At 41.3% G+C, this 24,146-nt stretch overlaps 1 long non-coding RNA gene across 3 annotated transcripts in view; it reads left to right on the top strand.

Moving 5' to 3' along the window:
* The first annotated feature begins 367 nt into the window (after window positions 1-367).
* Window positions 368-24,146, top strand: part of LOC147137142 (uncharacterized) — a 53,725-nt gene continuing 29,946 nt past the window's right edge. For all 3 annotated transcript variants that reach the window (XR_015089325.1, XR_015089324.1, XR_015089323.1), the window contains exons 1-3: window positions 368-650; window positions 1,955-2,084; window positions 19,418-19,505. This is a non-coding gene — a long non-coding RNA (uncharacterized LOC147137142). The remainder of the gene's footprint in view (window positions 651-1,954; window positions 2,085-19,417; window positions 19,506-24,146) is intronic.

Below are 24,146 nucleotides of genomic sequence, written 5' to 3'. Positions count from 1 at the left end.
TTTCTCTTTCTTCGTCACGCCTCCCTCGAGTTTTCTACTCAAATCTGCACACAGCCGTGAATGCACATGCATGCAACGGAAGCATGTTTATGGGAGACAAACCATATTACAACATTGCTAGAAACTCCGTGTCACTTTAAATGGCAGCATCAAATGGAAGTTAATAATCAATAAGCAGGAATCTGTGTTGTTTATTTTTGCAACCTTTTCAATAAATAAGATAAAGAAAGAGGCAAAGACATTAGTTTGTCGTAGTATTTTGTCCAAGTGGAGTTGCCGTACAACAATCCGATCATATTTCCCTCCTTTTTTCATTCACATCCTCTATACGAGCCGTTTTGGGGTCTTCTGCGCATGCGTAATTCGGCCACCATATTAGAAACATTTACGGTAGCCGTTTGAGACGAAAGCATTGAAGAATTTTTTACTCATTACGACTATAGTCGACTTTTTTTAATATAAAATTTAAAGTGAACTCAAGGTAGTGTGTCCACATGGAGTTGCCGTTCAACTTTCCCTCCCATTTTGCTTCCACTTCCTGTTTTGTTTTTACCGCAAACAAACTTGTTTGCCAAGCCTCAAGTCAGACATTTTGTTTGCATTTTTCCAGCAGTCAAGTAAGCCAAGGAGCTCTTGTAAGAAACTTAAAAGTGAGTAAAGTGTTAAATAAAACCACGTAGTCGGCGCAAATAATGGATTTATGGTGGGCTTTAGCTGTTGTTTACTCTTGTGCGGGGAGCCACAGTGCTTATCCTCCCCCATCAGCCACTTCTCTCTCTGTAATTAATTTACTCTTAATTGTCGGACTCCAACATCACTGCTGGGACTTTCCAGCCAAGCCAGTTGGCGGTTAACTCCTTCCCAACTACTCTACTTCACATTTCACCACCTTCTCACCAAGCTTCCAGTTCCAAGTTCTTTACTGTTTTGCAAGTGTGAAAAGAAGTTAACTACTGAGACGAAGTAAAACTGAAAGATACTTGAGCTCATTGTAGTGAAGCGTGGCTAAAGTGTTGCTAGTACAGACTAGAGTCAGCTTCATTTGCCTTTGTAGCATTCTTATTGTTTGGGTTTTTTTTTTTTTTTCCTTTTTCAAAATAAGCTCCAAAATGTCAAGAAGAAAACATTGTATATTTTTTAAAATTAAAGATACCTGCAAATGAGTGGCAATGAGTCGAAAAAAACAACAACCCAAAAAACACTAATCAATTGTATAAAAATGAAGGAATGTGAAAACTGGGGTTCAACTGCACATGTGTAAAAACAAGTATTTTTTTCAAGAAAAAAAATTATTACGAGATAAAAAGTTTTATATTTGGATGAATGAAGTCATTTTTATTACCAGAATAAAGGTTGAAATTTATGAGAAAAGAATGCATATCACAAGTAGTTATTTTTAAATTATAGAATACATTATAATCCCCCCCCCCAGTAAAAAAAAAAAAATTACAATAATACATTTCTATTTTGTCAAGGAAAAGTCTGGATATATCATGAGTAAAATGCATATAGATAAACTATCATATTACAAGAGCAAAGGTATATATTTTTAACATTTTTATAGTTCGAGAATAAAGTTTTTCAAGAAAAAAAGATGTTATATTATGAGGAAAAAATGCATTTAAAACAACCGAATACATTATTTCAAGAATACTTTGGTCATATTTTTTTCAAGAAAAATACTCACAAGAATACATTTCTGTTATGTTAAAAGAATAAAGCTGTATTTTCTTCAAGGAAACTTAAGTCCAATAGAAATAAATTTGTAATTTTGGAATTTCCCCCCCAAAAATCTGATGAAAAAAATCTAATGATAAAAAGCCATAAAAGGACAGTTTTTTTCCCCATGAAAAAGTTGCAGTATTACCAAAGAGTTTTTGATTTTGATTTTTTTTTCCCTAAGAAAAAACTTCTAATGTTAACAAATTTGCATCGTATTTTCCCCTCCCTGCAGGCATTTTGCAGCCGTGCCGACTTGTGACGTGGGTGTCATTCCATCGGGTAGCAGAACCTGATACATGAGAGAGCTCACCTGATTCAACCACAGTCACACAAGAACACTCGGAATAAAAGACTCCAAGACTGTGAGTGAAGCCTACACAATTCTACGGCGGTCCCTCATACTCTCCCCCCCCACACACCTCTATGACGGCGCAGCCAGCGGCCATGTGCAGAGTCAATGTCAGGATTTAGTTACTGTGCAGAAAAATGGGGGGTGGGGGGGGGCTGAGGATGAAGACAAGGAGGAGGGAATGTCCTGCTGGTGGGGGGAGGGGGAGGCGGGCCGGGTAGATTTATGGCGGATGTTTATGACTACACAGGACTGGCCTGAGGTGGTGAGCAACGAGTGGTGGGGTGGTGGGCAAAACATTCCCTTTTCTTTGCCTACACGGGAGCCACCCGCCGTGGGGGGTGGGGGGTTGGGGTTTGGAGGTCGACGAGAGCTTTGTGGACTTTGTTTTACTCCCACAGCCCCCCCCCTCCAAAAGCCTTCCTTGATTTCCATAAGATGACCAAATGCGGGCTCATGCCTTTTTTTTAGCGGGAAAAAAAATAACCTTTTTTTCTGTAATACTGTATTATGAATTGAGGAAAAAATACTTCTGCTCTTGTATGTACTAAAATGTATATTGAAGGAAAAAAAAATTCGGAATACTACAACTTTTTGCTTGGAAAAAAAGTGGTTTTCTCCTTACATTATGCACATTTTTACAACAACAACAGTACAACTTTATTATTGTAATATTACGTTCTTAAAAGATCAACTCGTGAAAAATACTGTTGATTGTAGAGAAGCTGATTGGTTGAATCGGCATTGATTGCCCCCGCCCCCCCACTAGGATAATTATGTTATGTAATTAACACTGGTAATTCTCAAAATACGATGACTTTTTAAGGGGAAGCTAAGCTTGCTGGCTGGCTGGCTGGCTGGCTGTCTGCCTGCGTGCGTGCGCGCGCGCGCGCGCGAGCTTGTGTGTGAACCTTAACATACGAAAAGGGTTTTACGAGCGGCCCTGGAGTGCTTTTACAGACGACAGTCTTGCCAGAAATCACGTCTGCGCTTCAAAGGGTCGCTCGTCCATTGATTGGCCGGCGTCCGGCCCCTTCGAAACACCAGAGTAGCTCACTTTTGACACCATTTGGACTGAGCAGCCGGAACGGAGACGCGTCTATCACCTTTCAAGTTCAATTGACCCTCTTGTGGTTGTCGTTGCACTTTTCGCACCCAATACGACACAAATGAATGGGAAAATGTCGCAATATTAAGCTGATGTAGGGTTAGGGTTAATATCTTGATATTATCAGAAAAAAATCGTAACCTTATGAAACTACAGTCTTATGAGAAATAGGAATTTTGTTCTCGGATCTCTCGGATCATATTACAGGAATAAAGTAGACATTTTATTAGGTATTTTTTTAAAGAACTAACACCTACAGGAATAAATCATTTTTTCACCTCCAAAGTAAAAAGTCATATTATTACTAATAATAATATATAATATTTATCCTCCCCCAAAATGTTGTTAGATTACAAGAAAAAGTTGAGAAAAATTTCAACTTGAAAAATTTCAATTTGAAAGATGTATTTATTTATTTTACACAATATTAGAAATAAAATAGGTCAAAATATGAGAAATAACATATATTGCAAGAATAAAATTAATCATTATTTTTTTCTCAAGATAGAAAGTCATGACAAGAATAGTGGGACCAGATCGAGGAATAAATATCGGAATATTATGCAAATAAAGTCTTAATATTATGAGAAATAATAGCTGTATGAAATCGTATTTTTTACGGGATTAAATACGTAGGACTGAAGTTTTACGAGAATAATTCATTTTTTAAGAAAATGAAGTTAGGTTTTTTTTACGGAAAGATAACAGTATTATGAAAATAGTCTTAGCATGATCAAAACTATTAGAGGAAAAATTATATTTTTTGAAGAATAAATTCCTAATATGCCAAGAATGAAGTCGCTATCATGAGAAAAAAAAACATTAAAAAGCTCAAATCAGAATATTGCACAAAACAAAACATTATATTGCAATAATAACATATTTCAAAACAAATCCTAGTATTACAATAATAAAAACTGTTTTATCAGTATGAGAATAAAGTTTATTTAAAAAAATATTATTAGTATTTTTTATTAAAAGAAATAAAAGTCGTAATAAGACAATGACAAATCTTAATTTTATGAAGAAAAAAAAGACAGAAGAGTTAGGCAATTAAGTTGCATTTTTTTCCAGATTCGCTAACTGGAGCAAATTTTCGACACAGTTGCAAGGGTTTCTCAGGATGGGCTGCACAATGTTGAGAAGCAGCACGCGAACGACGGAAACTTAGCAAGTTTTTGTCCTCGCGCTTTTGTTTACTCCACCGTGTGGTGTCGTGCCTTCCCGATTCTGTCCGACTCCCTCCGGAGCTTTCGGAGGAGGCACCTGTTTCCTGGGATTGCGTCAGATGTGCTCCTCTTTGCGAAGATGGACCGTTTCCAAAACGCCAGTGACGCACAACAACAAGCAGCACGTTTCGACTTGAGAAACTTTCAGAAAAATCCGACAACTCTGTGGCAAATCCATTTGTGGGATGCCTGAAGGCAAAACTTGTGATGACTGATGACCACTGTCCTCAAACCCAAAAATCGTAGCCGTACAGTATGAAGGAGTCTTAGGGTCACAGTGAAGATTACCTTTTTAAAATTACATGAGGAAGTCATAAAATTGAAAGAATAAAATTGAAGTATTGAAAAAAAAAGTCATACAAAACCCTCATCCTTTTTTTTTTTAAGAAAAAAGTCACGGTATTATAATGAGATGAAGTATCAATATTAAAAGAATCACACTACAAGATTATATTAAGATTATAGTATAGTCCTAATGATATAAAAGAGACAACAGTCGCATTCCTGATTTTGACGTTATTTCGCTATTTCATGTTACTTTGATGAAGTTTTCACAATATATTCTTTGAAAATTCCAACTTTCTTGTGCAATATATTTACCTGAATGTTTTTTGATCCGGTATTTCAAACTATGTATTTTAATGATGAAAATGTATTGTTATATTCCACATTATTTCGTTCTGTAAAATGTTCCCAAAATATTTTTCATGTAAAACTTCTTTTAAAAATTCTTAGTTACTACTACCTTTACTAACAGTATATGTTTTTTTTTTGTTTGTTTTGTTTTTTTTAAACGATACTGTAATGGTTTTAACCATATTTTGCAATGTATGAGAAGAAAAAAAACTAGCTAGCTCTTACTTTGTGCTATGGTCACGTTAAAAATTTCCTAATCAATGTGTTTTTTCATAGCCTTGAAGATTTTCTGGAGCATGGCATCAATTTGACACGCTAATCGGACTCACTCTCACCATCCAGATTTGTGTTTTTCTACGGCTGGATGCCTCATGAACTCATTGGCCTTAAACGATCAGTCCAGCAAAATCCAGCGCTTGCTGTTCAGGCATTTTCTGGCCAAATCATATTGTAACCGAGCAGCCAGGACAGCCTTGTGTTGTCTGCATTCAGGCCGCACTGGTCGCTTTCACTGCGCCCTCCTTCCATTTTGCGAGGCGGGCTCGGCTTGAGCTCGCTGATAAATGACGGGAGTGGGATGACAGGGTTTTTATCTTTGCGAGCAGTGGATGAAAGAAACACACTGGGGAGAGGGTTGGAGGGGGGTCCTGGGGAGGGGAGGGTAGGTGAGGGAAGGGGCTGAAGCGGAAACACCTGGCTGCCTTTGCACCTAATGGTCAACAGAGGGCAGCTTTCTGCCTGTGAGTGCTTCATGCAGTGTTTCCCGACCTTCATCGAAACAAGGCCCCCATTTAACAGAAGAAAAATCTCTGGACTCAGTAGTCCAAAAAGTATTCATTCATCAAGTATTTAATCAAGTACATTTACAGTATTTATATCTTTGTATGTAAAGCCGTTGACATTGCATGGCGCCAGACTGCCCCTAAATGGTGGCATCTTGCTCCTAAGATTTGAGCCAGTGTCTGTGCAACCAGTAAATGTTGTGATTATCCATTTTTGAACTTACTATCCTAGAATATTTTTTTGTTGCTGGAAAAACTTATGCTCCACACTTGTAGTGAAAATGAGTGGAGAGAATATTTACTTTGCAAGTCGACTTAGTGTGCACCTCTAAATTTTCTATGAAGCTCCGTCCCTAAATTTTCAGGTCTGGAGGAGATAGTCTAGAGCAAGTTTATGATAGTTAAAGTAAACTAAAGACAAAAATAAAGATAAAAAAATCCGTTAACAAAATAAAATAGCAACGAAAATGCTTAAAAAAAAAAAAAAACACTTCAAGAAACTACACTTTGCGTTTGTATAACTAGCTAAAGCTAACTCTAATCGTAGTGAAAATGTCCTTCGTTTTCCTCTTTGACACTTAATACGGTATCACACATGAGATTCCAAAGTTCATTTTAAAAGTAAATAATTTGGTATTGCTCTATGTCAAACAGTCACTTGCGAACTGCAATTTATTTTATTAGACAATACTCGCTAATGGTTTTTTTATCTTGCACTCGACATATATTCCATATAAAAGTAAATTAACTGAACAGTTTCAGAATTTTTTTCTTAACGAATAAAAACGAACAAACCTGCTCTAAAAACCTAATTAAAATGAACTACAATGAAAAATATCAAACTGTAATAAACCTGGCCTGGAATTGTATTATTCACACTAAATGAGCCAACCATTTGATTTCATGATATGAACGACTTATTTTAAGACAGTGACAAACTGCAAAGTTAAGGCAAGAAATATGTCAGGACAGATAATGTAAATACTCAAACGAGGGCCAGGTGAAACCAGACGAGCGCGTCGTCTGAAACCTTCGCGCCCTACTTTGCCCACCCCTTGGATTTCGGTGATCATAAATAGCCGACGATATCCAAGATTAGACATGCGGGTCAAAGTGGCGTTCCTTTGACTCGTTGCGTAACGACGATACGCTAAAATGACGCACACACGCGCACACACACTTTTATCAACCACAAACACAAACACTGGCGGCGCGGTCATCTCCGACGTGCGCCACACCAAATCCCACTTTAGGCAAACCGCAGGCTCTTTAAAGAGCGTCTTAAAGAAGAAATACGGCCCCGCGCCGCGGGAGATAAAATATACTTGGCGGTTAACGGCCTTGTTGATGAATGCGATGCGCTGATATGGATGGAACATTGTCTTAGCGCAAACAAGCCGCTCGCGATGGATTAGTCCGGCGTTACTTCATCTCCTATTAAAAGTTATGTTTATATAACTTCCGTCTTTTTTTCCCCAGCATGTAAGGAGCAGCAGCAGCAGAGCGTGTCTTTCAAAACGCTCCCAGTACAGCTGAGCGTTCGACACCAAAGAGGCTGATTTGACACATTTGGCCGCAGCGCTTAAGTAAATATCAACGTATCAATATTAGAACTCACAGGACACTTTTATTAGGTACACATTTTCAAAAGAATTCAAATAATCCAGCATGCATCCACATCATTTAACAACACGGTGGTGCTTTGCGGTACAAGTGAGCCGAGATTTTTTTTTTTTTTTTTTTTGCTTTGATACAAGTGCTGCTTGGCGGCAGCTAACTTCCCTCACTTCACAGTAAGCAGCAGTTTGAAAGACATGAAACAATTCAAGCTGTTTAATGCCACTCCCTGCTGAAGTGTGCTGCCAAACTAAACATAAAACAAAGATAATTGCATATTGTGTATTTAAAACAAGCTCCTTTGCTTAGATAATTCTCCTGCTAGCTAATGCCAGAATCAATAGTCACTGTGTCCATTTAAAGGGGAAGTCAACCCAAACATTTTTTTTTTCAAGAATATGTTCTATGCAAGCCCACTAGTTGAAACAAGGCATTCTGATTAGTCTTGCGTTTGTGGAATATGAGTTACGCAGCAAGAGGTACCTGATTTTAGCCATTTTGCCACTTCTGGGATTGTGGGGGGGGTTGCCGCGGCCCGGTCCAAAGCGGCCCACGGCCCGGTGCCGGTCTGCGGCCTGGTGGTTGGGGACCCCTGCTTTAGAAAACATATTCACAAAATGAGGTGCAACTTTAAGGGTGTGTCGGTGGGGAGAACCAGGGATTTTCAAGCTGTGATGACTTTTTGGGGGTTGTGAGCTGTGTAGAGGGGTTACGGCAACACTTCTTGCAAGGGACATCCATCACTGTCGAAAGATGTGGTGATAAAGTGGTCAGTGGTCTCCGGTCCATGTGTCCGACTCATGTGTAACTCAAATCCCAGAGTGACCACACAGGGCCGGTTGTGAGGAATGGAAGAATCGGAGACAGATGGACAGGGCCGGGAGAATGCACTCCACTGTTCCGACATGGCACAAAGCCCATTGATGATCTCCCGTGTGGAGCTAGGAGTCGGGGACTATCCCGTTTCAGCATCCGCCGCATGGTCCAGACACCTGGACCAACGCTCAGGTCTGGCCGGCTCCCAGCTGAGGGAGCGCAAACCTGTGAGGGGGGTGGGGGACTGGGCACGACAACATTTGGCTGTTTGAGTCTCAATATCGTGTCTCATCCTTTTGTTTCAGTAGCTCAATAGTAATGACTAGGTATGGGAATCACAAAATTGTTTTCAACAATATCATGATACAGAGACCGCTGTAAGTCAAGTAGCTGACACGACTATATTTACCCGTTACCTGCGTATTTTGCCCTAATTTAGCTGCCGTAATTAGCAACCACATTATTTGATGTGTCTACGGCAAAAATGACACATGTGTATAGAGACACACATATACGTGTGTATAAGTCCGTACGTTTTGGCGTGCAACTTGCCGGAAATACACAAGCAGAAGTAAACAATCATGGCCAAACTCAGAGGCGCAGCGCAGCGGCTCACTTTTGGAGCATGGAGGACACCGACTGCTTTATTCCTGTGGTGAGTGACGTGAATATAATATAGTAATATAACATGTTTTATTGACGGTAGAACGTAACAAGCGGAACTGACGTCCGTTTGCGTCACAACGTCCGTGCGTCGCCGTTTAAATTGGATTATTGAAATGCGGGAGTAACTGACCGCTCACGCAGGTAAACGGGTTATTCCGAATGTTTCAGATTTCTGAAGTTTTACCTCATCCCAAATATTGACTGTGTGTAAAGGTTGTCCGTATTTTTATAATGTACAGTACTGCCCTCTTACAGAGTTGGTATGGAACAGTATCACTCAGCACCTGATGATTCCTCACGTTTTTCTGTCGTAAACTGTTTAGCCTGTGTATCGGAGTTGCATACTGCATTGCAAGATTATATCCCGCCCCTTATCGTGACGGGAGGTTTCTTTTTCCACCAAGTGGAAGGCCAATCTACCCCAGGATCCCTTGAGGTGGTTTGAGAGATTGTTCTTCAGGAAACACGGCTCAGGAAGCTAAAGCGGAAGCTGGGCCTTCTCAATCTAAAAAAAAAAAAAGCCCCTCTCGAGAGATGTGCGGTAACTCTCGCTCACTTGTTTTGATCCATTTTTGCTTGCCACAATTGGGACGAAAACATCATTGTTCTTCTTCTTGGTGGTACTGAATAGACGGTCCAGAGGCGGGAAGAAGTCACATATGGGCATTTCATTAGCAAGTGTCCATTCTTAATCTTCAGGTTTTGAACACGTCTCAAGTTACTGTGGCCAAAAAACAAACAAGCAAGTTAGGTTAAGTCCCAACTAAGTTGTTACTTGTGTTAAGCAAGTCATAAGTCATACAATCCTGCCACGAACCTTAGTTAATGTTTGACCAGCTATCAGCGAGCTAAATTGTCATTAACGTATATCGTACCTGCTTTTATGGGTTTTATAGTGATAAAGTTAGACGTCATAGTTGTCTCCTATCTTTGAGTTGCAAACCTTGCATGTTGCTATTCTCTGTTCCCGATAATCTTTGCTTTCAAATCTAATAATTAGAGCTGCATTCATGAGGTGACCTCTGCACTCGGTGTAGCATACTACTACTACTGCACCACGCAAAAATGACGTATCCCTTACAAAAAAAAAAAATGCAGATTTCCAAATGTAAACAAACAAGACTTCAAGTCACATAGTTCAAGTCTGAAGCAAATCAAGTCTCATGAAAACCAAATCTCAGTCAAGTCGAGTCTTTCATAAGATTGGGCCAAACAAGTCCCAAATCCTAAAATTGGCGACTTAAATCTGACTTGAGTCAACTCATGCGACTCTGATGAACTCTGATGAACACCGACATGGCATCTCGATGCCCACCCAGTATGGAAACAAGTGGGGGTTGTGGGGATGGACAGGTTTGGCGAGCTTCGTGGGAACGCTGTCGGCAAGACCGCTCGGCGGTTGACCACTAACAATGCTGCGGCTGCCCGTATGGACAATTAATCGCTGCTGGATAGTATACCCGCATTCTCTCCCTCACAAACCCCCAACGTCCTCCGAGGCTAACATGACACGATGACCACAAGCCTCCAGAAGGAGTGCTGCTAAAACACCAGGCTTTCATTGAGGCCGCCGCGACCAAAACAAAACACAAATGCACAAAAAGTCCAGACACTTCCATTTGAGATTGTTGGTGGGTCGCGCTGGTTATGACACGTTTTTTTTCTTGGTTTGAACTTCGGCAGAGAGGGTACCGTGCTGATCATTCGCACGTGTTTTATGTCGTGCCCACCACTGGCTCAAACAAACTGTAAAATGTATTCTGTGCAGTACATGCATTGTATTGTTCTTTCATCTTTTCTGTTTCTCAATCACGCGTACCTTGACTTAAGAGTGCCGCAACTTACGAGTTTTGCGAGCTGTCGAGTGGTGCTTTGTGAAGTCGGCCCAAAAAAACCACCATAATTGCCGCTAAAAATGACGCCGGGTTTAGCGCGACGAATAATAACAGTTCTCATGATGTCAGAGGTTTGAGAGCCAGAGGCGGCCTGAAATTAGGCCTCCTAATTTTATATCCAGAACAAACCCGGGACATCTTATTCCTCTTTACCTGCCACAAAAAACTCCAAAGCTGGGAATGAGGTTCCCTCGTCTGCTCCCAGACAGCCACGTGATCCCGGGAAAGCGCTCCAGTTTTATGTTCAGCGAAGAACAATCAGGAAATGAGCAAAAACTCCGGCTGGTGAAGAGAGATCAAGACAAACGGCTGAGTAATTTCCTCCTCCCAAAACGCGCTTGCACGATATTTTCCAGGACTGACTTCATCACAGGCTTAGCTTTCTGGATTGTGTTTGTTTACCAAACATCGACAGAGTGCATCATAGAAGTAAATAATACCACTGTGATACCATTGGGCTCAAGCACTTTGCGGTGGGTAGGCCCTTTTGGAATCGTTGCGTGTTATTATTTTCCTTATGGATAAACCGACACCAGCGCAGTACTGTTTGTGTTTGAAGCAGGCGCCCCAACCGTCAGCATGTCACAGTTCCTAGCTAGCGACGCATATAGACATAGAATTTTTCATGACGGTCAGGTTAACACATCTAAAACATGAAAACCTGGTGTTTTCTTGAAATATTTATCACATCACAGCAGTGGTGCGCAAGGAATCTTGGGATGTAGGAGCATAGCATTGTGCTTAAAAAAATGCGAAAATTGGCTAAATTCGAAGGAAATCTCGTCCAATACGGACCTCCAAATTCAGACTTTGACGGACGGGCCGCAACTTCTCTCAGCCCTTCTTAATTACGGTCTTCTGAGCCGTTAAAATGACAGGACCGGCATGTTACCAATGCACAGCCTTTTCATAGTTGTAAAACCATGACTGTGCAAAATCAAGGCAGCAAAACAAAATAACTTTTAACAAGTGTTATGATCGGATATCCCAGTTAAGAGTGGTAACTAATGAATGAGACTGTTATTTGAAAAAAAAAAAAAAAAAAAAAAAAAAAGCTTGAACACACAGAAACTCTGCAGTGAATGGACTGTAGTTCCAGATTATTTTGAGTAAGCTTGCGTCCAAAACATGCACCATCGTTCATTTCCAGTCAGCACTATTAATGTCACATATCACCCAGTGGCCAAATGCACTTTTTTTTATGAGACACTAGAATATGGAAACACTTCTTTACACATATTAAACGTTCTCCGGTTTGGCTTCTCTCTCCTTACGCTCCTTTTTTTTGTTTTGTTTACATCTTATAGGTTCTACAAAGGCCAATTAAAAAAAAATCAATGGCTTTCCCAGAAATGACGGTTTTTATTATTGCCTTTCAACCCAACCCCTGCTCGTAAACAATGGCATGCTTACCAAAGAGTCTACCAGCCCGAAGCCGCAACGCCAAACTACTGCCAGCCAGTCCTGTCTTTCTTTTTTGTCCTCAACCCAATTGGATGCAGCAGTTCCCAATGTTTTTTATTTGTCGCTGCCCTAAAAACAAAATAACAAAAAAAGTTCACATATCCCCAACAAAAGTATTATAAATCTTCTTGGTGCCCTTTCAAAATGATCAGACAGATCCCCTCCGTAATCAAATGCCAGGAAAAACAGGAAAAGGCAAAGCCTAATCTTCAACAGGAGCTAGGTTTAACCGCAGATGATTGACTAATTTAAGAGCGTTATTAAAGTGATATTATGGAAGCATGCGAAAAGGGTAAACAGATGTTTAAAAAAAAAAAAAAAAAATCATAAGGTCCTTCGGATATGACATTTGTTTGTGGTCTTGGAGCTGTAAAATCAATGACACATTCCCAAGCTAATCAAAAAAACTTTGACGTCACGCTGCGCCTAAATGAGAGGACAAGGGCAAAAAAAAAAAAAATCTGTCTCGGAAACCTTCCGATTGGGTCTTATGTGGCCGTTTTTTCCAGCAGGACTAATTCGAGCTGTGCAAATCTCCCCAAAATGGCTGCTCAAAACAAAATGGCGGACCCCCCTTGAAATTTCATGTACGGGTGCTTGAGATTTTTTCATGCGTCCTATTACGATAGACACGTACAACCAGTTTTGTGTCGATTGGTGGAGCTTTTTTTTTTTTTTTTTCTAAATTTCCAGGAATCAGTTTTACCGGGGTCATATTCGGACCCCTAAAGTACATACACTTTCAGCATTTTTAAAGGGGCGGGCATCCATTATTCCTAATGTTTTGCAATGTGTCAAGGCTTGGTTCACGGCTAATAGCGAGGGTTGACTACACGTGCGATGCTTTAGCTAGTTTTTAGTTATTGTTAGTTATTGCTTTACATGCCCACTGGGAATTCACCTGCTTCAAACTCGTACTGTGCTATAAACACACACAAGAATCATGGTGGCTGTTATGATGTGACCGCATAACGCAGTTGCGTGAGACAAAGCATTCTACAGTATTGTCGGCGCGGAGCTTCCATCGTGGGCAGAGTTCACGCCGCATGACTCACTGCGAGGCAGCTCATTTAAATTCAAACTACGACTGTATCTCCATGTACACGTGCCCACGGGTGATGACGGTGCGATACGCTCGCCCCGCAGACAAAGTTTCGGTCCCATTATGACACGTTGCTCAGGGTGCCCCAAAAAATTTCCTCTCTCTCTTTTTGGGAGTCTTGTCCTGTTGTAAGAAAGCCAAAGAAAAAGCACAAGAGTTGTTCTCATGGGAATTCTTTGGTCGGAAAGGTTTGTGCAACTTGAGGGCCCGTTTTATCCCTGACAATTTAGGTCAAATTCAACAATCCATCACATCCCCCCGCTCAGTATGGGTCGGTATCAGTTTCTGATGGTATGATAACAGCGGTTTTACTGTACAGCTCTAAAATGTATTTTTTCGAGATGTTTGTGGGCAAGTTGTCCGAAAAACCGATCGCACCCCAGTCGGAACGTTTAATGGAACCCCAGAGGGTGACATTTTGGGGGGAATTCCGCGGGCCTTGGGAATCAACTTTATCTTTATATTACAGGATTGCGACAGCACAGGATAAAAAGTTCACGGGAGTAGACGGGAGCAGGATTATCTAGTATACAAAAAACAACCTCTGATGGATGCGCAGCCATTTTTAATGTAGCTGACCCCCAAAATGGGAGCAGTACGGGAGTGGGAGTTGTTTTGACTGGAAGCGGGACAGGAAAGGATTTTTCGTGACTATGGTCCGGGATGGGACGGGACGTGATTCTTCTGTGGCAGTGGGCTGAGTCAAGGGTGACATGGGAGTGAAAATTCACTCCCATGTCACCCTTGTCACAAATTTTTACAAAAAAGACAAAACAAAAGTTGAGAGCTAACTGAACAGTAAGTTGTCAACCATAACAAAGCCACCTCACCTAACTGCCTTGGAGAAAGTAATAACCATAAATGCATAAAACAATTTACAACGGTGAAATTCTACGCTCGCGCGGTGGTAAAGACACAGATGGAGCGCAGCCGTGACTCATATTCGCTGAGGTAACATCGAGGTCTGCTCGTCAACATGATGGATGATGAAAGGCTTCCATCTTGTTTATGCAACCCGACACTGGGCATCTGCTGGCCTCCCAACCTCTCCACTCCCTGTTAGACAGCGGGATTAGCGCAGCCGTTTTGGATACGCCAGATAGGATAGAGCGTGTTGGAAAATTACCGCCGGCCCACTGGGGCGATATTTTGGGAAACAACCTACGCAGTTAAGCTAAAATTGGTTATGGGAATTGATGAGTGTAAAGGACATTAGATTGAATCTTTTAATTTACGGCTTTAGCGTGCATATAGCAACCTCCGCCAAGGTCAATCAACCCTAAGTTAATTCCATAGCACACGTCGGTTGCTGGGTCGCTGTCCGAGTAGATTTGAATATTTGAGCATGCACATTAATTGCCGATCATTCCTACTGTTGACAAGATCGATGAACAACTGATAGTACAAGCTGGGCTGTAGTACTTGAGTCCGAGTACGGACTCGACACTTTTTGTTGTGTCCGAGTTGACTTAGACTCCTTGGTGTTAGACTCGGACTTGTCTCGGACTCAGCCACTGGACTCGCAAAATGTTTTTGTTGACTATGTTTTTGTTCCTGAAAATTAACATCCTCCTCCAAAAGAAGCTTGAAATTAAGTTTTTCAGATGATCAAAATAGACACCTGATTTTGTTAATCAGAAATGTCTCTAATTTTGTGGTTGTGAAAATAGTACTTTTCTGTCTTAACGTTTACTCTTGATCTCATCTGGACTTGGACTTGGGACTCGGACCTTGTGGACTCGGACTTGACTCGGACTCAGGCTTTTGTGACTTGCACTTGAGAAAAGTGGACTTGACTACAGTTCTGACAGTAAGTTTGCCAAACAACTGATCGAATCCATGACCCCCTGTCCACAATTTAATTGAACAATCGATCACCGCCCTCACTGACATATTCACCAAACTACCTATTGTTCTCCCCATTGATAAATTTGACGAGGAGTGTGTCACGTTCCCCATCAACAAGTTCACAGAACAGCCAATTGACAGGTTCAAGTCAAGTCAAATTTACACAGAACCTTAATTACAAAGGAGTCTCAAAGGCCCACAGTTGCCAAATCTTGACGACATCCCCCGTTCTTAACCCCTCACTCCTCTCCGTCAACAAGTTCACCGAACAACTGATCGCACCCACAAAGGAAAAGATCAATGAACAATCGATGCGTTAAATGTGGCATGCTTTCTACAGTTTCCCACGGTATTTTGCAGACCCAAAAAACGACCTGAGGGGTGAGAAAAACCTGCTGACAAAGGCTTTAAATGTAAGATATACAGTACATTTATTTTTACTGGATGTTATTGTTAACTTTATAGTTCGCAAGCACCCAGTTTATTCAGCCCTCACAATCACTGGCGCTAATGAACAGCGCAAGTTTCCATCCAACTTGAGTTTTATGTCGGCTGAATTAATTCCATTTATGTTTTCTGGGCACGCTCACCCGCTTTTCCAGAGTAAAAGCACGAGAATGCAATCGAGGCGGGAACTTTGGCAAAGCGTTGCAGGCGGGAAGAGAACCCAACCGGGCGCTCTTAGAACTCAAAACGGCAAAACCCGCCAAATCATTCGTCGTTCGGCGGACGCGAGTATAAACTTCTGCGCTTGTTTTTTGAGGACGGGACAGCTGAGGAAAGACAGAGTGTTGGCGTGGGGGGGGAGAAGGAGGCGGCGACGGGCCCATGCAGCACCAGTCGGGAGAAAGTGCGGAGTCATGCTGCAGGAATGTTGTGGAGTTGGGGAGGGGCGGGGGGTGTGGAGGAGGCGGGGGGAGATTGTTGGCGTGACTGCCCCATTTTTCACAGCCATAATCAGAGCCAGCTGTCAGCGAGAGGGCCCGGAATATGAAGGCCTTCGGAGCTGGGGTGGGGGGAGTATGGATGAAGGATTGGGGGGTTGGGGGGGGGGGGGTCTTTTCAAAGCCAGGGAGAAGGCGCAGGGTTCTGGCGGCGGATGAGACAAAGATGGTCTTTTTGAGATGCAAATTTCATTGAACGTGTTCATGTTTGTGCGATCACCGGAAAGATGTGAGCCAGGTTATAGGGAGGATGTTAGTGGAGGTCTTTCCGACGCTCCTCAGATTGATGTAAAGATTGCACATGGGGGGGGCTTGGTTAGGGGGGGGGGGAATTGGAACGCTACGTTGTAAAGTCAATTGGACGTTCGTTTTCACGACAACGTCATTTTGGAGCCTGAAAACATTTGAACACAAAAATACCATTATCATTAATGTCAGAAAAGATGAAAATGTCCGTGGGAATCCACTTAGATGGTTCTTGTGTTGTTTTGTTGTTTTGCTATTACTTTGCTCAACAATGGCATTTTTGAACCTGAAAACACAAACATTAGAATACGATACTGTTTTGAACACCTAAACTTTAAGTCTGAAAGTATGATGGTAAAATACTGTGAAGTGGACATTTGCATGTTTTGGAGTTTCATTTTCACGACAGCGGCGTTTTGGAGCCTGAAATCATTTGAAAACAGGTATCAAACTAGTGGATTTAGGAAACAACATCATTGTCGTTATCGTCTGAAAGCCGGAAACGTCTCTGAAGATTCACTGGAATCATTCTTTGCAACACGGAAGGGACCGTTTGTGTGCTTTGTTTGGACCGTTTGTTTTCACAGCAAGAGCATTTTGGAGCCTGAAAACACTTGAAAAAGATTCTGTTATTGTTTCCGACTGAACGCCTAAAACCTAAGTCCGTGAAAATACTCTGAGATGGTAATTTGTAACACTAAAAGAGACCATTTTACCTCTTTTGTTTTGGCCAGTGATTTGCACAACAAGGATATTTTGGAGCCTGAAAACATAATGATAGAAAAAAAATGTGATAAGGTGAGTTTTTCAGCAAGCAGTTGAGGTGAATTTGTGAATGTGAACCGCAAACACAGTGAACCCCCCCCATAGTCACGGTTTGAAATTGACAAATTTGCCTATACACAGATTTATTTTTCAGGGAACATATCCTCCGTTACTTGATTTAAAAAAAAAAGTCACCTAGTTGCTGTTTTTGTGCTAAAGCCGTAGCCATGTCTAACATAAAAATGTTGTTTTGACGCTATCTTGTGATAGTTTGGGCCAAGGAACTGTTGAAGTTAGGTTTGACGCGTCCTTTATTTCGCCTATAGGCTTGTCTAATGAGAAAAAATGTTTTACTGCCATCTTGTGGCCTTTATAGGCAAATACAACCCTTTTAGGGCAGGCATTAATTACTCGCAGATATTTGCTGCAGGGTTCAGTCCCTCTCCCCTGCAAATAGCCAGGGCTCACTGTATGCGGACAATTTAGAGTCTTAAATAAACCTAACCTAACTCTTCATTGACTGAGTCATTAAAAATGACTGTTCCATTGTTCCATTGTGTTGGTGTGAACAGCAAGTTTCGCAACAAACCGTTAAAGTGAAAGTCAACCCAAACATTTTTTTTTCCAGAACATGTTCTTGGGTCGACTCCCGCGTTGTCCTCAACTTTTCATGGTTGACGCGGCAAAAACGATTTTGACAGTCCAGACTTTTTTTTGTACCGCAGTCGTCGCCGCGTTTCCGCACATCTGCCGGCGTGTTAATGTTGCCGCTAGCAGCCGCACGGAGCTTTCACACTCCTCCGAGTCCCGAATGTAAGCTCGTGACGTGTTTATGTTTAGTCTGGCCGCGGCATGCACGTAGGCACGGGCCGACTTGCGCCCTCACTGAAGGTAACGTTAGGACGCGGGACCTCACCTTTTATACCCAACGCTGTCTTAAAAACATTGTTACTTGGCAGGGAGTTTTATATATAGCTGAGCCGTGTGTTTTATGACCTATTTTCGAAGCCACTCCGTGTCACCCGTGCTCGGATCATGGAAAAAGACTCCGGTGGGAGTGGGCCGTGCTTGTTGATTTTTGGGTGATTCATGGCGCGCTAAGGACTTGACCTCGTCCCAGTTGGAGTTCTGGTTTTCATGTCGACCCCCCGCCCCAACTCTCTCGTAACCTCCCCACGGCCAAGAGGCTTCCACAGAATTTGTGTCGCTGGCTAATGAACTTTGCAGCCTCGACACACGCATTTCTTCATATAAATCTCTTGGACGGCTGAGTAAGGTTGTCGTCGGACTGGAGCTTCTGGCCGCTTTGGGAGAAATGGATCATCGCGTTCCATCTTTTACTGTATTTTAATGCAGACGAGGAAGTACCAACAAGTGTTTTAGCGTGACCCTTGAATGGGGAGCTATAAAAGTCAATATTTAACAGTCAATCGGATGTCTGATTCAACTCCAGTTAAGCATGTCAAATCTAGCTTCACTTGAAGTGGAGGTCAACCCAAACCTATTTTTTTCAATATGTTCGGTGCAAGCCTACTAGTTGAAACAAGGCATTCTGATAAATATTGCGTTTGTGGAATAAGTGTTAGTCCACCTGTTTTTAGCCATCTATGTGGGTTGCCATTTTGTCACTTCTGTCGACTGAAAATGACGTCACAGTTGCTCATGCCTCAGGTTACGACCAATCACGGCTGACCTGTTTTCTTAAGCTGAGCCGTGATTGGTCGTTACCCGAGCTCTGAGCACGGACAGAAGTGACAAAATGGCCGCCCCTTGAGATGGCTAAAAAGGAGGGGATTTTGCTGCTTAACTCATATTCCACAAATGCAATATTAATCAGAATGCCGTGTTTCCAGTAGTTGGCCTGCTGGAAACATTCTTGAAAAAAATATGTTTGGGTTGATTTCCGCGTTAAGAGTACAAAACATAAAACCAATTTTCTTTTGGGTGAAAAGGAACTGAAATACTGCAACTCGCTCACTGGTGCTTCGATATCGTATAAAAGATGAAATCTTTTCTTTATAGGGAAGTCAATATTGATAGTTTGTCTTCTTTTTAGGAAGCCACAACATCAATAGTTAATCTTCTTTTTGAGGAAATGAACAGCAGAAAACTTCATCAGGAACACCTTGAACAGTAACAGAAGTAGAAGAAGAATACCATGTAAGAAAAGAATTGGAAGAAAACAAAATGTACAACCGGATTTTTCTTGCCTTTGTCTTTATTTCCAGTTGCCTGCTGTGGATAGATTCAACCGTATTTCGGAAGCAGAAGTGAACTGTACCACAGAGTGGATGGAGGCTGGAGTATGGACATGAGGTAGGAACTGTCAGTTTCATCTTCCCAGTACAAGCCATTTCTTAGCCAATACGTCGAGCCTCATTGCAGCGTAGCTTTTTCCATGAAAGCATAAATGAGTGTGACTGTTGGCCCCTTTCTCGTCGTCCCCCCGCCGGAGGAGTTGTTTACTGGGCCAGTCCGCAAGTGGCCTGTCACCTCTTTGAGCACCAGCCCAGTCCAAAGTACAACGGGTTCAAACGGCGGACGTTTGGTGTCTGCAAGCCAACGTTGTCCATTTTGGGAACTTTGAGGGGCACGCTGACCTCTCGCCAATTGAGCACAAGTCAGTTACTGAGCCCTGACGCAAAAAGCAAACATTTATCAATAATGGACGCCCCCATAATTGTTTAGAATTGCATAACTTAGTCGTTGAAACCTTAAATATACTCCAAACCATGGTCCAAAAATACTTATTTCAAACTCATCTTACACTAGCCTTAAAACTAAATGGCTTATAGATGATTTGATTTTGTATGAAAGACTCTCCATAAATTCTGCTTACAATCCAGGCTAATTTGAGCTCCTCCTCAATCATACAAAGATCTTCATACATTTGAATTGTATCAACATACTTCCTTGACACCCATTCATAGTTTTCCTTCTTAATTTCGCTTTGTGTACTTTTCCCTTTTCCATCAAAAATGCAAAAAAAAATGGAATAGCATCGGATTATTTAACCATTTAATTTTCAACTAACAAACTAAATCTAGGAAAATGGCAAATGTATTTGAAGCATTATTGTCATCATCGTCATGCGTTGCATCTGACACGGAAGCTTGCGAATGGTCATTTTCAAATGGGCGGGGCTTTACTCAACCAGAATCTCGCAACACCTCTGCTTCTAATGAGCTTTGATGGCAGCAGTCGACATCATGCGCTCCCTTGGAATGCTTTGTGTGTACATTTTTGTGTCGAGCTCACCAGCAAGCAGGATGTGAGCTCATTTCCTGTCTTATCTCGTCGACGTGAAAAGAGGAAGCTCGATTTTACTTTCCCCGAGACCGACTGATCTGGGGGTATTTTCACTTTTCCGTGTTGTTTGACTTCAAACAGTACTTTTTGCAGGCATTCAGTGGAGGCGTACCACCAAGCACCACCACCAGCCGTCTTGTTTTTGCTTTTTCCGCGTGTACTGTATGCACTGCAGACTGTATGGAACATGCAGAGGAGGCGTGGAATGTGCCACACTTTATGGTTTAACCCATTCCTACCCACCGCAGAATAAGTCCCCCCTCCACTTGAAAAATTCCACCCCCATTGTTTTGGTGACTTTTTAATGTTTCAACTTAATTTCCATCACGTCTTGCAAAAAATACCGATTCTATAAGGTACACTTGCATGATTGAAAGAGATTCGATACAAGGTGTTTTGAGCCTTAAAAAAATGAAAGTTTGATAAAGAAACAAAAAATATGAAATGAAAAAAAAAATGCTAGTATGTATATAACCTTAGATCTTTGTAGGAAAGAGCGACAGTCTTTTTGATCAAATATACGAAGTAGACAAGGAAAAAAAATGCAGACTAGCAGAACTGTAGTCGTTTGAACAGTCGCATACTGTATAAGAGCCGAAAGCTTCTCTTTTTAAGAGAATGCAGCATCCATCATTTTACTTGTGCAACAATAACAATTTGACCAGTAAAATGTAATGTCTTTTCCCTTTAGGAAAGTGCAACATAACAGTTTGTTTTTCTTTTAGGAAATGAACAGTGCATGCAAGTACAGCTGTATTATTTTGAATATGAAATCTTAAATATTTGTTTGTCTTCTTTTTAGTAAACAAGCAATGCAAACAAGTACAAAATGAGTCATAGTTTTCTAGAAGTTTTTTTTTTTTTAAATGAAATTTTGGACATGCGCAGCAGTAGCAGTTTCAAGGGTAATACAGGATATGGTATCTTAAATCTTTTCTTTTTAGTAAAGTGCCCCATTGATAGTCTGTCTTCTTCCTAAGTAAAATTACGACTGTGCTCTTGTAGTGTCATAATCTTTTTCCCCTCAATACTTTTTTTCATATTTCCGACGTTCCCTTGTGTTGGAGGAAAAACGAGGCAGCATTAAATTGGATCGCAGCATTAAATCATGACACACAGTTTACAGCTTTACATTCTAATTGTGTTAGTACTCAGTTTTTATAATATATAGTATAATATAATAGAGTTCGAATTTGTCCTTATTGAAAAACAAAAACACATTTTTTTTGGGAGGGGACTGAAACAGATGGAATATTTTTTCATTTTGACACGTGTTTGGTAGATTTGCCCAGCAAAAAGACATTTTGCCGGACATCTAATTTTTTTTTTGTCAAAGGGACAGGGACAGGAAGGGGAGGGCTTTAAAAAAAAAAAAATTAAAGAAAAAAGATCACGAGAATCCTGCTCTTCTCTTGGATGTCTCGTGACCTAATTGGGAGATGGAACCCATCCCGCTCCGACGTCAAAACATCTGGAGCCGGGCGTTGGCGCCGTCAAGGGGGACCTTCGTTTCTTCCCAAAACGCTCTCGTGTCTTTTTGTATAATCCCCCTAAATCTCTGACGGATGTGAAAAAAAAAAATTGCGGGTGGCGGCGTGGGGGGTGGAATTACATTGAACTGGGTGACGCAAGGTGTTTTTTTTTTTTTGTTCTCTTGTAAAAGGCAGATGTTGTTGTAACATTGCAACTTTTTGTGCGAGAGCCAAGCGCCTCATTGGAGCGTGACTCATCCATCCAGCTTGTTTACCGCATGACACTAATATTGAAACTGTGGGCTCAAAATCAACTATTTGAATGCAAATTGGAGCCAAATCTTCATCGGGTGAAAAGGACTTCCTGGAGTGATTCATAGAACTTCAACAACATCAAAGAACAAAATGTGCGACTTCTTGTGGACGGCTTACTATTATTTTTTTCAAAGCGCCTTTCACACTGTTAACACCGGCCTGCTTGTATAATTAAGACTAAATCAACGCTCCGAATAAAAAATTTTTTTTTTTTTTTAAAACAGGACAAAGTTGACTTGAGAAATGTAAATAATGCTTGGTGGGCTGGATCGCAGAGCGCAGCATCCAACGTTTATTAGCAGAGTAGGACCAATAGGTCAGGCCATTTGTAGGTACACTTAAAGAAAATATATGTCAAATATGTTCAAGAGTTGATTGAAATCATGAAGTAATACTTCTTTCTCGTTTTTAAATAGTATTATTTAGGGATGGGCGAGTACAGATGCCAGGTATCGGTATCAGACTGATACCGGGCTTATTTTTAGGTATCGGGTACGCCATCGGCCGATAACGCCACCGATACTTAAGTCAAAGAAAAGCAGACATCGACTAAGTCCTCCTCGGCTGTAATTGGCGCTATACTGCGACGGTTTGACACGTCAGCAAACCATCATCTGTGTCGGAAAGAATGTTTTTTTGTTTACAATCTTTTGTCATTCTGTTAAATGAGATTTTAGATATCAAAAGTACTGGAGTTGTCAGTACTCAGTATCAATGAGGACTCAAATACTCATATTGGTATTGGTCTGAAAAGAAAAGTGGTATTGAACATGCCTAGTATTATTTATAATAAATGTAATTGCAATAAATTAACAGATTGATAATTTATTTATCATCCATGATCTGTACTTTTTAATTAATTTGATCCAGTAATTAATCTATTGTAAATAATATGTATATGAATAAAAATAAACCGTTATTTATATGTTCAACATTTGCATTAATTGTGTTGAATGATTGCTTAATTTATTGTAAAGAAAAACATAAGAGTAAAGTAGGGTTTTTACGTACCAGGTACATTTCCCAATTTATATGATTAAATATTTGGTTTATCAATTGTAAATAATGAAAGTGAGTGACTTGATACTGTTAGTGTAATAGTATGAGTGAGTACCGTCGAGAATGACTAACTTTTCCTTCCTTTTTCGTGTGCGGTTCCCGATTTCATTAAAAGACGCTCGAACCTGAAGCGGCGCACGTATGGAGGAAAACACAGCGCTTTGGTGAAATGGGATCCTTCCACGGGGGAATAGCCCAAAATAAACCCCCTCTGTTCTCCCATATCGGGGCCTTGTATAAATAAGATAGCACAGCAGGCCCACCGCGCCATGGGAATTGGCCAATCCAGTCGTGTAAACATCAGCCAATGACTTTTGGCAGGCCGACCGGCCGCTTGGCTCTCTGGAGGCCAGCTTGTGCGCTGGAATTCATAAATAAATCACTTTTCTTTTCTTTTTTTTTTTTTTTCTTTCTGGGAGGATTATGTGTCCGCAAATCTCTGGTCCTGCCGGCCATCTCAACTCAAAAACAAACAGCAGAAATAGCCTCTAAGCGCCGCCATACAGGAAATGATCCCCACTTGTAGGCTGCGTTCTTGTCCTCGCGTTTGCATCGGAGCTGCTTGTCCTTTGGGCTTAGTCGGTGTTACACAATGCCCCCTTGCCGCGATCGCTGGTGTGTGACTGTGGCCAACGAGCGGCAATAATGGCACACAATGGGGCCTCAGTAACAAGTTGGCACTACAACTTGATCGCAAACACACACTCTGTGCCGTCAAAGCCGCTGCTAGGTTATCCAAGAAGACATTGTTTTATGCTGGATTGATTTTAGCGTGGACGGCACGGTGAAGCGGTGGTCAGCA

This window comes from Filicampus tigris, chromosome 13, assembly GCF_054856515.1.
Source record: "Filicampus tigris isolate MCC_2025a chromosome 13, RoL_Ftig_1.0, whole genome shotgun sequence".
Taxonomy (NCBI): Eukaryota; Metazoa; Chordata; class Actinopteri; order Syngnathiformes; family Syngnathidae; genus Filicampus; species Filicampus tigris.
The sequence above is the reverse complement of the archived record's forward strand: the minus strand, read 5'-3'. Positions and strand labels throughout refer to the sequence as shown.